We start from the raw sequence: 7,132 nt of genomic DNA, 5'->3' as shown, positions 1-7,132 counted from the left end.
AAAACTGTCTATTTGCCTTTATTGAAGAAGCAGTGCTAATGTTTGTTTATAACATGGTTCATCCACAGTAAACTGGTGTTAAATAACAGTTGCCTTCATTCAGTACATTTTTACTGAGCACTTTCTAATGGGCTATGCTCAAATAACTGGACGCCAGAAAAATGTTTTGTATTGTCTGTCTACTGTAGGCATATAAGAAATGCCTACTGTCTGTATTTGTTACAATGTGCAAGGGTCCTTTTCCCTGGATGGTAATTGGGACTTAAAACAGGTTATATTAGGAAGGAGGCGGCCCAGCGGAGAAAGCCCTGGTTTAGAGTCCACAGAGCTGGACAAAATCTACTCATCCCACTGTTGGGAACAGCACACTAAACCCCTCTGGGCACACTTCCTCATGGGCTAAGGTGTCACAGACCTCTGCCAGGGTATGTGAGAGGTAAAGGAGAGAGAAGCCTGACAGGAAGTGACTAGTAAATTAATTTCCCCTTGAATTGTTTTATAATGTGTTAGAAAACATGTTTTGTCCAGTGCAAAAAGTATCTTGTTTATGTACTGCCTTGTAGCCACAGAACATGTGAGCATATTTCTGCCTAGGGAAGCAGTTGGTAACAGGACTAAGCACTCTGTTTTGGAGTCAGGATCATGGAAGTACTTGTACAAAAGGGGCAGAGTTTGGATTTTATTGGGTCATCTACACTGATGTGTTCATATAAGTACTTTTCTTAATGTATAATAGCTTGGGATGTTACCAGCTAAATTATTAAATTTTTGATCCCCACTAAGTGGGAGAAATTGGTAGAAAATGTATTTGCCAGATGGAATGAGAATACTGCATACAAATAGAGGTCATCATACATCATCTTAACGGTTTTCTCTGTAGTCACAGTGGAATTTGTATACTAGTCATTTTCTCTTCTCCATCTATAACTTGCCTTGGAATCTGAAATCAGTAGAATCACTGAATTATATTCTACACCATAGTGATTTTTTTTTCCCCCAACAGGAAGATGTATGAGGCAACCACAGTAAAACAGAGCCCACAGGTTGGCCTGGTTGTCATTACAGGTCCTTTCAAAGTTAGTTCAGACTCCCACTGCTCAACTGGAGGACAGCAACAATGGCTTTAGAGTCTCACCTGCCCTCCAGGCTCAGCTCTGGAGACAGCCCTCAGCGCTGCACAAAGCCAGGACTGTGCAATGCTCACTGCAGGGCTCACCAAAGCTCAGAGGTGCTTTGTGAGCAATCTCATCTGCTCGCCACATGCTGGCATCTGGTATAGGCTGTGCCTGCTTTGCTTCTCATGTTCCAATTAGCTGGGGCTGATCTTTCCTCAGTGCCTGGTCCTAGAGAGTGCAAACCCATCCAGGCAGCCCTTACGAAAACCACCCGGCTTTCAAGTGCTTTCAATCTGAACGAAAGACAATATCGTGGCCACTGCAACTTTTATACTCAGATTTGTTTAGATTGTCTCTGTTCTTCCCCAGGCCTTTGCTCCTTAGAATAGCATCTCTCAGACTGGGTGATGAGATCTTTAGCTGGCAGGGATGAGGATGTCAAGGAGGTGCAGAGTCTCAAGGAGGCCATGGTTAATTGGGAAGGGGCAGGCACTGTAAACTGCAAATCATGTGAATGAGATGAGAGGTGCTGTTCTCTCCCGGCATTTGGGATTAACTAATTATTTTAATAAAGGCATGCATTTAATAAAGGGTGTGTGTGTGCGCACACATGCACACACATGCACACACAAGACTTAAGAAGGGGAGGACAACAGAAAAAAAATCAAGATAAAAGTATTAATACCCTTACATGAGTCCTGTGATTTGTGATAACATTGTACCAGCTAGCGGCAGAAGCCACCACGAGACTGAGTGCAGAAAGGGTATTTGGTTCTAAGCAATCTGTGTGCACTGTTCACTCTGACTGCTCTGAGTGTGTGCAAGCTAAAGTCTCTGCCTAGCTATGTAGACTTTGAGGCTGGACAGAGCTTTTCCATTTCAGCCCCCTTGGTCCTACTACAAATTGGTGTGGTGGAAGGATAGATTGCTCTCCACTCCCACCCTTCCCTACAACTTGAATATTGAGGCTAAAGGGCTCCAGAAAACTACCTTCCCAGCAGCATATACCAAAACCTCCACACAGAATGAGGCAGTTGGGAACCATTCAAACTGCCTCAAGTAGGAAATTCAGTTTCAAAAATGCCATCCTCCCTCCCTACTAGTTTTGTAGGCATCCCAACTTCCTGTCTTCTATACCTGCAGTCTGAGTGAAATGGTGAAGTGGCTGTTCAAGAGCAGGTAGCAAGGGCAGAGTTCTTATTCCAGGAGGTTTTCTCTTCTAATACCTGCTTGCCTGAGAACAGACTACATTTTCTGGTAGAATATTCCAGTAACTGCATCTATAGAAGTGAGGCTGAGATGTCTCGGTGGTTTATTGACATCATGAAGGGCTCCACTGCCACTCTGTCATCCAAAGGGATTCTACCTCAACAGACTATTTTAAGAGATGGGGTCTCGCTATGTTGCCCAGGCTGGACTCAATCTCCTGGGCTCACACAATCCTCCACCTCAGTCTCCCAAGAAGTTGGTATTACGGGTGTGCCGCACCCCACCCAGCTTGACAAACTGATGTTTAAGTTAGCTATGGTATCCTCTCCCCTCCTTGATGATGAATTTTTCAACCCTAGGGGCCATCCTATTGTTCCCTTGGCTAAATAATAGACCTAGTAGGGACTCCCACAATTGTGTTCTGAAGAAATCTTTAGGAGTCACCTAATGTCATTTAAAACTACTGGCCACTACAATCCTAGCACTTTGGGAGGCCGAGGCAGGTAGATCACTTGAGGTCAGGAGTTCGAGACCAGCTTGGCCAACATGATGAAACCCTGTCTCTACTAAAAATGTAAAAATTAGCCAGGTGTGGTGGTGGGTGCCTGTAATCCCAGCTACTAGGGAGGCTGAGGCAGGAGAATGGCTTGAAGCTGGGAGGCAGAGGTTGCAGTGAGCCAAGATCACACCACTGTACTCCAGCCTGGGTGACAGAACAAGATTCTGTCTCAACAAAATAAATAAAAATAAATACATAAAACTACATAACGATAGAATGAAGCATCATTCTGCTCTTGTTCATATGCCACCACTTCTCTAATTACCACGTGTTAGGAGAATCTTGGGAACTTCTCTCCTATACACTTGTTTGTCTGGGGTCTTAAATCATCTAGTCTACTGCTCACACGTAACATGTAGCCTACCTGAGTGACAGCAACCCCCTTCTGACTAGCCCCAACCAGTACCTCTCTGAAAGCGCGGGAAGACCTTCCAGAGGAGCTGTGCGGTGGAGTGCAGAGCACTGGTCTTTTTGCCAGGTAGCCCAACCGCTTAATTTCTGAGACTCACTTTTCCAACACTCAGTCCTCTTCTGAATCTTCAGCCTATTCCCCGCTGCTGTCACATGTTCAGGGCTGTCATCTGTAACCCGATGAACACAGGTTACTGGGGGCTTCCTTCACAATTGGCCTATAGATGACAGGCAGTGTGCTCAACACCTGAAACCTACTTCGCTCAGTCCCCAGCAACCCTATGGCATAGGTTCCATCCTTATGCCCATTCTTCCGATATATCCAGAAAACAAATAGCTTCTCTAGGTTACACAGGGAAAGACAGTGGAACTGAGAACTAGAACCCAAGTTGGTTTAATTGCAAAGCCCATGCTGTCAATTAGTTGTGTTGGTTAATCCTGCAGCAGCTACAGTTGGTGATTTTCACTAAAACATTGAATAACATCAGTATCAATGACAGGGTTCTCTGTCTTTCAGGAGTTAAAGTGTGTTATGCCATGTCAAATAGTAGCAAGAAAAAAAATGCTAAAATAGACATTAAAACTGTGATGATGAAACAGTGAGACTTTAAAAAATAGAATTTACACAGCCAAATGGATTTTTTCAAAGTATAGTACTGAAAGCACAGCCATGATTTCATTGTTCAAAGCATTTTTTCAGATTACTATTTATGTGGCATCAATGCCTGTTTACAAGAAAATTAGTCTCATAAAATTATAGCCACACCTTATACTTTTGGTAGACTTAATGAGTTACTTAGGTTGAAATGTTAAAGGGATTAAAATCAAGGTGGGACAACACAAAAGCTTGTTTTAAATATGTGAGCCGTACAACTCACCAAGAGAAAGCATAATTAGTGTATATTGTTGTATAACATAGTGACTAACAGTGGCTGTACCCTCTCCAATGATGACTGGTTGAATCTCAAATGAGTTTCTGAAAGCTGATATGTTAGTCAAAACACCTACCATTAACAGAACCCAGTGGAGAATCATTTTCTTTTTTTTTTTTCTTTTTTTATTTTTGAGACAGAGTCTTGCTCTGTCGTCCAGGCTGGAGTGCCATGGCGCCATCTCGGCTCACTGCAACCTCCGCCTCCTGGGTTCAAGTGATTCTCCTGCCTCAGCCTTCCAAGTAGCTGGGATTACAGGTGCCCGCCACGACGCCTGGCTAATTTTTTGTATTTTTAGTAGAGATGGGGTTTCACTATGTTGGCCAAGCTGGTCTCAAACTCCTGACCTCATGATCTGCCTGCCTCAGCCTCCCAAAGTGCTGGGATTACAGGCATGAGCCACCGCACCCAGCCAAGAGTCATTTTCTAACACTGGATTTGTACATGGTAGTTTCCCAGTTCCAAGATGTGGTTCCACCTTACCCCCACGCTGCATCATTCAACAGTTCCCAAAGAGGAAACACATTTTACAATTGATGTCAGAAAAAGTTAACCATTTCCCCCAGAAAAACTACTATTAACAGTGAATCTTAAGAACGTGAGAGGGCCATGATTTTTATTTTAGAAAGGTATCTTAGTAAGCATTAAAACGATCCTTCTCTCCATTTTACTAAACAGAATTGAAGTCTAGGTGATGGCTATCAGAGGTTCACCATCTTTTTCAGCAAGTCATCTCATAAGTTGCCTGGTTCTTTTTAATCTCAAACTTTCATTTGTATTATAGGTAAATAAAAATATCACTGGCCAGGTGCGGCGGCGCACGCCTGTAATCCCAGCACTTTAGGAGGCTGAGGTGGGTGGGTCACGAGGTCAGGAGTTCGAGATCAGCCTGACCAACATGGTGAAACCCCATCTCTACTAACAATGCAAAAATTAGCCGGGTGTGGTGATGTGTGCCTGTAATCCCAGCTACTCAGGAGGCTGAGGCAGGAGAATCACTTGAACCTGGGAGGCAGAGGTTGCAGTGAGCTGAGATTGCGCCACTGCACTTCAACCTAGGCAACAGTGAGACTCCATCTCAAAAAACAAATAAATAAAAATATCACTAAGAGGAAGCATAGGAGAGAGGGAAAAAAGTGGCTAGGTACGGTGGCTCACGCCTGTAATCCCAGCACTTTCGGAGGCTGAGGCAGGCAAATCACGAGGTCAGGAGTTCGAGACCAACCTGGCCAGCATGGTGAAACCCCGTCTCTACTAAAACTACAAAAAATTAGCCAGGCATGGTGGCACACACCTGTAGTCCCAGCTACTTGGGAGGCTGAGGCAGGAGAATTGCTTGAACCTGGCAGGTGGAGTTTGCAGTGAGCCAAGATTGCACCATTGCACTCCAGCCTGGGTGACAGAGCGAGACTCCATCTCAAAAAAAAAAAAAAAGGATCTTCTTGACCTAAAACTTGGTCTTTACTTTCAAGTGTCAAAAAAGATTCATGACGTTTAGGAGGCAAGTTTGGGGAGATGAGGAGAACCAAGAGCAGTGACACTAGGCCCAGCAGCACTGCCAGGACCCACCCTCCCTCTTGAACAAATGCTGTCAAAACACAGTGGAGGATGATGCAAGGCACCTGGGGCTCTCACTGAGGCTCAGTTCTTAACCACAGACTGAGCAAACAGCAGCAGCGGGCCTGTATTTGGAAGCAGAGAACCTGACTGACATGACCTTCCCTCCCGCTGGCCCCAAGATCTCTCCATGGCAAGCAGCTTCATTCACCTGAGAACGCAGAGATGTGGAGTTGGGAAAGAAAAAGCTACTCCCTCACCTCCTATGTCTAAGGGAAGGATGTTAAAAATCCCTTCCTGGTTCCAAACATGGTGCATGGAAAATATTTTTTGAAAACAATAAAAGGATACTGAGAGACTAGGCCTTTTGACTATTTGGTAGACTTAAACTATTTTAAAACGCCAGCCAGAAAGACTGCTGCAGCCCCTACCTTCTCATCCTGGCAGGCTGACAGTCGCATTGCTGAGTTACATCTTTCCTGGAATTCAGTGGTCAAGAATGAATGCTGCCATTTCCAGGACAAGGGCCTGCATCCTATGGGGACTCTGGTGAGACGGTAAGGAAGTGAAGCCCCCACTTAGGTCCAGGGCTCATGTCAAAGGTCAAAAGCCAGCCTGAGAGAAAGCAGGGAGCTGTCAGACCGCAAGGGTAAGCTTTAGCGATGGAAATGCGGGTGGCCTCACAGGTGCTTCCTTTTGTTCGTTAGGCAGCGTTTTATAAGAATAACCTAAAAGTGTCCTACCCAGGTTCTATGTGCGGTAAAAATGCACCGATGTATTTTTTTTCCCACTATGCTTATATTCAAATTTTTAAAAATTAATAAGCTCCCTTTTATCAGTCATAAAATGAAGAAAAAAAGTCTCTCGACTATTAGACCTATATGACCCAGGATACCAAACAAGGATGTCCATTTTAGGGAAAGTCCTGTCTGAAAGTCTGGATCTGAGATTTTCAAATGGGCTATTTTATACTTAATTTTATCAAAACCTAGTCCTAATCTAGGCTCTGTGACAAAATATCTAGTGACTTTGGACACATTCCTTAAGCTTTCTGCTAATGAGGCTACTGGACCTCAGGATTTCTGATGTCTTTCCAACTCCAAAATTCTATCTTGGAAGACATTTTCTCAAGCCAATGATTAAAAGAAGCTTACGTTACACTATTTCACTTTGTTGGCAAAGAAGAAACAGATGTTCCTTAAAAATTGTTCTCTGTGCCCTTATTACTGCTTTCCTGGTAAGAAATCTGGCAGCGATGGCCACAGGCAGGTTTCACACAAACGCCTTCTCCTGCCACTCCTCCTTCCCATCACTCCCACTTTAAAAATTAACAGCCGGCCAAAGAAGAG

General features: G+C 44.2%; 1 long non-coding RNA gene across 1 annotated transcript; it reads right to left on the bottom strand.

The window, feature by feature from the left end:
- On the bottom strand, nucleotides 1-3,466 carry LOC114678377 (uncharacterized). The gene is made up of 2 exons (XR_003729747.2): nucleotides 3,393-3,466; nucleotides 1-1,614 (listed from the first exon to the last, which is right to left on the bottom strand). It is a non-coding gene; the product is annotated as an uncharacterized LOC114678377 (long non-coding RNA).
- Between the last annotated feature and the right edge of the window lie 3,666 nt (nucleotides 3,467-7,132).

Source organism: Macaca mulatta, chromosome 5 (assembly GCF_049350105.2).
Source record: "Macaca mulatta isolate MMU2019108-1 chromosome 5, T2T-MMU8v2.0, whole genome shotgun sequence".
Lineage (NCBI taxonomy): Eukaryota > Metazoa > Chordata > Mammalia > Primates > Cercopithecidae > Macaca > Macaca mulatta.
The sequence above is the reverse complement of the archived record's forward strand: the minus strand, read 5'-3'. Positions and strand labels throughout refer to the sequence as shown.